Source organism: Tupaia chinensis, unplaced genomic scaffold (assembly GCF_000334495.1).
Source record: "Tupaia chinensis unplaced genomic scaffold, TupChi_1.0 Scaffold000096_1, whole genome shotgun sequence".
Lineage (NCBI taxonomy): Eukaryota > Metazoa > Chordata > Mammalia > Scandentia > Tupaiidae > Tupaia > Tupaia belangeri.
Genome location: NW_006159558.1, coordinates 4648619 through 4658251, shown reverse-complemented (window position 1 = coordinate 4658251; position 9633 = coordinate 4648619). Strand labels below are relative to the sequence as shown.

Here is a 9633-nt window from a genome sequence, read left to right as displayed (position 1 = left end):
TGGGGGGTGATTTCTTGCTTTCTGTCTCTATGTCTCTCTCTGTCTGTCTGGTGAGCGCATGCGCCCTATGGTGAAAACCTCTCAAAAAAAAAAAAAAAAGAACCTCCTTGGTTCTTCTGCTTTATGCAACAATTTCCCACCTGCTATTGTAGAGACCATTTATTTGTCACTAGGCTCTTCTGCGCTGCTCTGTTGTACAGGTTTGGCAGTATTCTTTCACATAGTTGTAAAAGCAGTGGTGCCCCTGGGTTGCTTAGAGCACAGTCTGCCCCACTGTACGGGGTCACTCAGAGCACAACCTGCCCTGCTTTACGGGGGTCACTCAGAGCATAGCCTGCCTTGCTATATGGGTTGAACTAGTATTTTCCTTCTCCTTCATCACCAACATGCAATGCATCACCAAATACATTAGCTCTAATTTTTAAAAATCCCACATATGTCCATATTTTATCCCATTCAGTTTCTATTAATAGTAGATCCTACGGCCATCTTGTCCCTGCACTATTGATCTGACTCTGACACGTCTCCTGCCTCCAATGTTGCACCTCCAGTCTGTGTCGTCAGAGTGATATTTTTTTTAATTGGAGAGGTTTTCTCCAGAAAGACAGAGAGAGACAGAAAGACAGGAAGTGAGAAATCACCCTTCCCCTTCCCCCCCCAGGGGAAATGGCCACACCACAATCCCTTCTCCTCCATTCTCCTCTCGGGATCTTGGGCACACACAAACACTCGCCCGGCATGAGTTTAAGCCACAGGGTCTGGGACTTGAACCATGGTCAACCACATGGGAGTTCAGCGACATAGCCATTACTCCAACTGCTGGTCCCCGTCAGAGTGGTATTTATAAACATGATTTTGTTACATCAGTTCTTTAATGTCCTCCAATCTCTTTTTAGATGAAGAACAAGCCAGGTACTCTCAAGTGCTCAAGATCTTGCCCTTCCTTCCTTGTTCTTACCATTTCTCCGTGAGGGGCAGGATTTTCTGACCTCCTTTATTTGTCTGAAAGTGATACTTTCTGCCTCTCCATGCCTTTGTCTTGCATCCTTCGCCTGTGGTTCAGGTCTCAACTTGAATCTCCTTTTACTAGGGACTCCTCCTTGTTCCCTTAGACCATTGCTCAGTGTCTTGTGCTCCCCTCTTCATCACATAATTGAGCTTCATGGTGATGACAGGTTTCATTTTCTCCCACGTAGACTGGTCCGGGAATAGTCCTGTGTCTAGCATAACATTGACACATAGTAGGTACTTGACAAACTGCTGCTATTGATTGGATACATTTTATTATTTCCTTAAAATTTTAAATATACACTATTTAAAATAGTCACAAAAATATAAAACTCTACCTCTTGAAATACTATGATTTCTAAGATCCAAGGTAGATATTTAAACTATCTATTCACATTTTGATTCTAACAAGAGTAAGTTTAAAAAGAGGAAATAAAAACCCAAAGCTTCAATTTTTTAAGAGGTTGAATTTAACAATTTCTAAACTCAAATCTACCCTAAAAATAAGTGGTCTTGCTCAAGCAGAGGATTGTGTGACAGCTTTTCCAAAGAAGATAAAGTGGTTTCTTTCTTATTTGGAATTGCTGCTCATTGAAATCCTTGAGATTTAATTTCCAAGTGGGGGAATAAAGAGCCAGATGAACAAGAGAAAGTACTCATTATTTACTAACTTTATGAATTTTAACATGCTGTGGGCTGTTAAATAATCCAAAGACTGAACATTATGAAGAGACGTATGATTGTGTGGTTCTGTTTGTTCTGTTTTCCTGTCCTAGTGGAATAGTTCATAATTTCCTATTGTTTATTTTTCTCACTTCCCCTCATAAATCATGCCCATGACCCAACATAAAATTGCATACTTGTTCATTAGAGATCCCTACCTTAAAATGTAAAGAAATGAATCTTGGATGCAACTACATGATTAGAAACCCCTGGATATTTATTTTGACATGTGTTAAAATAATCACTGGAATTTACAAATTATTCCCTGAAATAATAAAATAATGAAAGTGTTTGACTGCTTTATTTGGCTTCTGGCACTATTTTATCTACCAAATTTTGATAAGAATCCTCACAGATTCTCAGGTGATAACTTCTAGCTCAGAATCCTATGGCTGTGAATGCCACAGGAAAGATCACATGCTTTTGGAAAGTAGGGACCATTCCTAGATGCATACATAATCCCTAAAGAGCATCAGAGAGTCTGGCTGCTCTCTTCCAAAACTGGCTTATCAATTCTTACAAGGAAAACATAGATGGTGTAACTAGAAAGTATAAGAAACCCTAAAAAAGATTACATGAGCTATATTGCATTGGGTATGATGTAAGTTCTAGCACAAAGCTGTGAGATAAAGATATCATAGGAAGGGACCAGCAGGTGGCATGGCAGTTAAAGCCCTGGACATCCCCACATGGCTGACCATGATTTGAGTCCTGGACTTGGTGACTTGCTTTGCTTTAGACAAAGCTCCTGCAGTAGACCCCAAGAGAATAGACTAAAAATCAGCATGGAGTCATTAAGAATCAGAAAAAACAGAGCCATGCAATCATAGAATAATATGACATATGTCTCTTTATAAGGTTCAGTCTTCAGATTACTTAACAGTCTAAAGACATGAGTGACTTCGTGTCACGAATTTAAAGCTGAGTTGTTATCTGACTTTCAGAGGTATCAGGAGAGAGATAATAGTCAACTTCTCCAATAAGGCCAGTTTCAGAGAGCACAATAATAATGTTTCCTCTTTTTTTCAAAGATATTTTTGCTATAGGGCACATGCCCTCACCAGAGAGACACAGAGAGAGAAAGTGAAAAATCACCCTCCTCATCCCCAGGGAAGATGGCCATGCCACAATCCCTTCTCTGCTTAGGACTTTGGGCACACACATACATGTGCCCAGTATGAATTTCAAGCTGCCTTGTCCAGGACTCAAACCATGGTCTCCCATGTGGGAGTTAAGTGCCTTAACATTATGGCATCTGCTGGCCCCAACTTCCTCTGTTTTAATCCTTATACAAAAGAAGTAACTCAGTGTTAACTACACAGTTATTTTCCTGTTGTACTCCCCCTCTCTTCTTACCTTACGGGGAAAGCAAGCTTGAAATGACCACTTCACTTCTGCACTTAATTTGTTCTTTTTTATTATTATTTATATTTTTATTATTATTCATGCATTCAGCTCTTCTCTGTCCATAAAACCTATTCTTCTGCTCAACTCCTTGGGGTACTTTTTTGGTTATACTTGCCTCTGTACTTTACAGGTTGTAAATTTTCTAAGACATCAAAGATGTTTTTGGAAAATTTTTGTCAGGCATTTAGAGAAAAGGAGAGAGAGAGAGAGAGAGAGAGGGAGAGAGAAGAAAGCATCTCCAAGGGGAACATTCACACTGTCATCTCTTCACCTCCATTTCTTAATTCCACAGGAATTTGGGGTACTAATGCACATGCAGCTGGTGTATTTCTTAAGCTGCCAGGTCTAGGACTGAAATAGCGGGGTTGGCCATGCAATATCTGGCTGCCTTAACCACCAGGTCACACACGGAGCTGGCCTAAATACTTTTTGTTCTTTATAGATTTAGGGTTTGAAATTCACTGACAATATAATATTTTTTTAAGAGAGATTTTTGCCATAGGACACATGCACTTGCTGGAGACACAGAGAGAGATGGTGAGAAATCATCCCTCCCGAAGAGATGGCCACATCACCAAACCTTCTCCATTCTCCTCTTGGGATTTTGAGCATGCACACACATGCACCTGGCCTGAGTTCCAGTCCGCCAGGTTTGGGACTCAAACCGCTCTCAGCCTTGTGGGAGTCCAGCACCTTAATCACTATGCCACCTGCTGACTCCAACAGTACAATTTTTAAAAGTAAGTGGAATTAATTTTAATAATATGATTTATATAGCCCTACATTTATATAATATTTCAACATCTAATAATTGAAAAATTATAAATAAATTTTGTTTCTGTTGACAGAAATAACCAACTCTGTAGGAATAATAATTAATGCAATTTATTTCTAAGCATAAAAGTGAGTAATCAGCCTGGAGGAAGTTAAGCATGTCTTTCTCAGGTTACTTACATACAGGGTTCCTTTTATTTGTTTTTGAGAGCTAGAGACAAAGTTTGGAATTTAGTGAAAAGTTTTTCTATTGGAATGTTCCAAAAAGGCATGACATCTGGAAGTGGGGAGGGGGAAACTTGTAGGTTATAGGTAGGCTTTACAATTTTTAGATTGGTGATTGGAAAGGGATGTCTTTATCTTGGGAAAAAATCAGAAAAAACAGAATATACTTTAACAGAGATAAGTAGCAAAGTGGTGACTTTACTGAAAGAGAAGGAAGAACAGAGCTTAGTGTACATCAGAAGATACTATGTCAGGGGCAGGCTGTAGGATGAGTCCTGTTATCAATGGGCCAAATAGTCTGTTAATGTTTGAGGGTGTAACTCTCCACAGGCTCTCTGGAAAGGATTTTGGAAAGCATTTCCTCATTCTGGTGGAATCTTCTCAATTTAGTGTGTATTTTACACTTAAAGCACATCTTGGTTTTGACCAGCCACATTTGAGACTGTTGAAATGCTCAACAATTACATGTGAATAGTGGATGATGTATTGGAGAGAGAAAATCCAGACATCATCAACCCAAATAAAGACTGGAGTAAAGGAAGTGAAGCAAGAGCTCTATTTGGCCCCTGAAATGAGAGCTGAGGACTGAAAGTAACCACTTTCCTTTGTTCTGAACTTTTCCTAGTGGTCTGGGAAGAGTGATGCCAGTAAGTAAGCAGCTAATCTTCCGATAGAGCAGACCACACTGGTATAGTGATTGTGAGGTACTCCCCACATTTGACCTTGGCACAACATCGCCACAAGAACTTACAGCAAAGCCGTCTTATCTCTGTGAAAGTTAAACTCAGACCCTCTTTTCTGTTGGCTATCAATCTTTTTGAGGGAAAGACTTGTGATTTTCAACAATTACTAACCTTTAAGAATTTCTAAACCCACCGATGTGGGAGTTTCGGGTGATAGAATGAATGAGGTAGGTGACAGGGACCCTAAAAATATAGTTAAGGTATTGCCCCAAATGGAACGGAATCACAAAATGGCTAAGTTTTAAGATGGAGACAGAGCAGCTTGGCTGCTTGCTCAAGAGACATCTTGCAGTGGTGGCTCAGTGATTACCCTAGGCAGTATGACCCATACCTAAAACAGAGGCTTAAATTTTTCCAGGCCCCACAACATTCCAGGAAGAGGATAAGATAATGTTTTTTATAGCCTAAAGATTTTTGGCAAAGAATTTCCTGACATTTATGCCCACTCCAAAATCAGAAAAATAACTTGATTCATCAAGCATGTGCCCCTCTGTGCCATGAGGGGAACACATGTGTGAGTACCACCTAGAACAAGCCTGAACAAGGCCTTTCTGACCCAGATAAAATTCCCTCACTTCAGCTCCTACTCAGCAACTAATCTTCCAGTACTCCTCCCTTCTTCTTGGGAGTTCTGTTTTTCCTTCCCTCTCCTTCAATAAACTCCCCACTTTGGTACTTACTCTCTGTGTCCACACCACTAATTTTTCCTGAGTGTGAGACAAGAACCCATGTCTCACTGTGAGTGCTGGGCCTGACCACTGCTGTGTCCCTGTGTTCCTATGTCACTAACACCTGTGCCAGTTCTTGTCCTATGCTCATGAAGAATTAGAGATGAAGACAGAGAGAGGAGAGTAAAGCGGAGTTTATTAGGGAAGGAAAAAAAGCTTCTAATGTACTAGAAAGGGGCCCGCCTGAGTTGCCAAAGAGAAGGTAGAGGCAAGGGGTTTTTATGTAACTGAGAAATAGGCTATAGAGAAATGGTCTGGCTTTTATAATAAGGAAGTGGGCTTTAGAAAATAGTTACATGGTAGTCTGAGTGATTTATTACCCTATTCTTTGTGGAGTCAGCAGCCCATAGTGTTCTGTACTTCTTGTTAGAATACAGATACTGAATAGAATCTGTTGCCCCTAGCTACACTTGCTTTGAGTCCCAATGCAGCCCACTTTTGGCTGTGAAAACTTGACCACTGTGACTCCATCTGGGATCTTTTCCCTGTCTGTGTGCTTAATATTCCTATCGCCTGCATTATTAGAAAGGAGTCATAAATTCTTTAGAGCTATGTTAAAGGGGTGTTTATTGTACATTAACCAAATCATAGAGGAAAACGCAGTGACTTCACTGAAAAGAAAAACATGGAGCCTTCCCTATTTACCTGTAAGTAGTGTCTAATGTCTATCTCACCACCTATAACCTGTAGGCCCCTGGATGTTCTGACTTCTTGGTCTAGGCTGCTGTGAAGGCTAACTCTGTTGAGTTACAGTTTTGCTTATTATCTCTTGCTCTGAGATTAAGTACAAGAACTGCTGTATCTAAGCCCCTCATGACTACTTTTTCAGGGTTACCAGAGATTGTGTTTACCAGTCATGGTCATTCATAAGTTTTCTTTGAATAAATCTTTCAAAATAGTTTTATTTTCTACCCTCAGTTACTATTATATCCACTTTTTACATTCTACAGATAGGTGTAATCATCCGGTGTTTGTATTTTCGTGCTTGAATTATTTCACTTAACATAATGTCCTCTATTCATCCAGGTTGTGCAAATAACAGGATTTCCTTCTTTTTAAAGGCTTGGTAGTATTCCGCTGTGTATCTATACCACATCTTTATCTGTCCATCTGGTTATGAATACTTATTTCTCAAGTTTGGTAAATATAATGTAAGTACAGTTTTAATGCCATGTTTATTTCATTAGCTTTTAAAATATTTTGTCTATTTATTTTTTAATTGTCATTTGTAAATAGAATTAATGCTCAACTATTGTGAAATAATATGAAAATGAACATGGGAGTGCAGGTCCCTTCATCACATGCTGACTTTAATTCTTTTAGATATTGTTCAGATAGTAAACAATTTTTAAAAACTTTCAATATTTTATATGTCAAGATGGATATGTTATATATATGCTACTTTTGTTCATTCTAATAAAGATAGGAATGAAATTCTTTATAACATCACATTTGTTCCTACTAATGAAATAATGAAGTTAATGTGTGAGTATTGTGTTGAAGGCCTTAGTTTACCGTGGGCTTTAGAAAATATGAGAGAGTCTTCTAAAAGTTCATACAAAATACATATTACAAGTAAACTATGCATGGATTTCAGAATTTTTTGGGTAAACTCATGCTTTAATTCCATGTATTCTGGAACTTGTTTGAAGATCCCTCACATAGTTCTGTCACTGCACTGGCCATGGGTTACCTGACTGGAAGGAATATTTGGCTAGATGGAGTTGAGAGAAACTGGGGTCCTGCATTTTGATCTAAAATTTCTCAAACAACAGGAGCAACCCCATTGAGAAAACAGAATCAATATGAATCATGTAATGATATAAGATGGAAGACTACTCAAAAATCAATCTAAGTCCCTATATTAGACTTTCTTGCTACAGTAAAGTTTATAAAAGATTAGCTTTTTTTCACATTTTTCACAGATAAATATAATTTATGTGTGGAAGAGAACAGAGACTATATGAAGGTTCTATTTTCTATAATATCAGTATTTGTGAGTTCTAATTTCTATGAAATAACTACTAATCATCCTATCATTCATTTTTATTTTAATTACAAGTGGAAATTCTATATACAAATTAACACAGATTCTACATTGACTTCTTGAGTTTCTTAATTAATACCAGTTTTATAAAACTGATAGTTGCTTACAAATCATCCAACTAATTCCACATTTTTTTTTTCAGAAATCAAGAAACTTAAAAATGTTTAAATCATAGGGAAATATTTTTTAAATATCCCACACTAATAATTAATCTTGACATGTGAGCTTCTGTTTTTCTCTTTTATTTATTATTAGCTTGTGAGATAACTTGTAATCATTACTAAATATTCACTTTCCAAAACTTTAATTTCTCAAGTTTTGTAAATATAATGTAACTACTGTTCTATGCTATGTTTATTTCATTAGCTTTTAAAATATTTTGGCAATTTGCTTTTTATTGTCATTTGTAAATGGAATTAATGCTCAACTTCTTATTCTTTTTAATTCTAGCTTAATTTAATTTTCCAAGAAAGCCTTCAAGAGTAATTTCCTGGTATATTTCATGCTTGCAAATGTTTGAACTATATGTCTAGTTCACTCACACACATATTTATTTATGTACAATAAATAATATTGTTTGTAATTTATAAGATTTACATAATTATTTAATCTTCTATTTCAAAGAATGCTTTTTAAAAATTCACTTGCTTCTGAGATATTTTTATATCTCTATGTAGACAACATCTTTTAGGTTGGACTTTTGTTTGGTATTCCGAGGTGCTTATCTACCAAGATTTATTTATCTCAGTTTCACTAGTAGAGGTCTAAGCTGTTCTATTTTTTTTCTAGTTACTATCACAAGCAATAGGAAACATTTTCCTTCATTTCTCTTTGCATAATCATGCGCGATTTAGTTCAGGTTGAGTGATTTTTTTTTCCATTTGGACTTGGCCACCCTGACTTGCACATGTTATAGATCCATTGAGGCTTATTATTTTTCAGCACCTTTGTTCATGTGTCCAAAGACTTTGGAACATAATCCTGAAGTAATCCATTGGATTTTCATTATGCACGTAGCTTATTTGAAAAATGCTCTAAAGCACTCCTCTACGTTGCTGCATCAGTTTATGCTCCCACTAAAGTGATCTGTTTTCATGATTGCCTTGCTGGAATCCGATGCCTGACTTTGTCAACTTTTAGCAATAAGAGAACATGAAATCATATCTCTATATCAAATATACTCTTCTTTTAGAAGTTATAATATTGAACAGTTTCACTTGCACTATGGAGAATTTAAGATTGCTTGCCTAAAAAGATCCCTTTTTTAGATTTTGGATCTAAAAAAATCCTACTTTGTCAGGATTGCTTTACATGCTGATTTTTAGTCATCATTGATATATTCTAGATCTGGGTTCAATAGTCTATAGTTTGTGAGCCAAATCGTCACATCTCCTGTTTTTGAAAACAAAGTTTTATTGGGACCAGCAGTTAGTGTCATGGCTATGTCGCTGGACTCCCATGTAGTTGACCACAGTTCGAGTCCTGGACCCGGTGGCTTAAAACTCACGCTGGGCATGTGTGTGTGCGGGCCCAAGATCCAGAGGGGAGAATGGAGGAGAAGGGATTGTGGCATGGCCATCCCCTCTGAGGGATGATTTCTCGCTTTCTGTCTCTCTGTCTTTCTGGTGAGCGCATGTGCCCTATAGTAAAAAACCTCAAAAAACAAAAAACAAAAAACAAAAACAAAAAACAAAGTTTTACTGGAACAGAAACATATCAATTTATTTACATACAGTCTAAGCTATAAGGACAGTTACATAGTTACAACAGAGACTATCTGCACACAGGCTTAATATATGTACTATGAGACCCTTTAAAAAGTTTTCTGATCTCTGGGAACCAGCAGTTGGCGTAATGGCTATGTCGCTGGACTCCCACGTAGTTGACCGTGGTTCATGTCCCGGACCCGGTGGCTTAAAACACACGCCGGGCGCGTGTGCGTGCGTGCCCAAGATCCCGAGAGGAGAATGGAGGAGAA

The 9633-nt window shown here is 37.8% G+C and overlaps 1 long non-coding RNA gene across 1 annotated transcript; it reads left to right on the top strand.

Moving 5' to 3' along the window:
• The first annotated feature begins 6021 nt into the window (after positions 1-6021).
• On the top strand, positions 6022-8148 carry LOC102490684 (uncharacterized). Its single transcript, XR_333792.1, has 3 exons — positions 6022-6255; positions 6635-6759; positions 8106-8148. It is a non-coding gene; the product is annotated as an uncharacterized LOC102490684 (long non-coding RNA).
• Positions 8149-9633: the final 1485 nt, after the last annotated feature.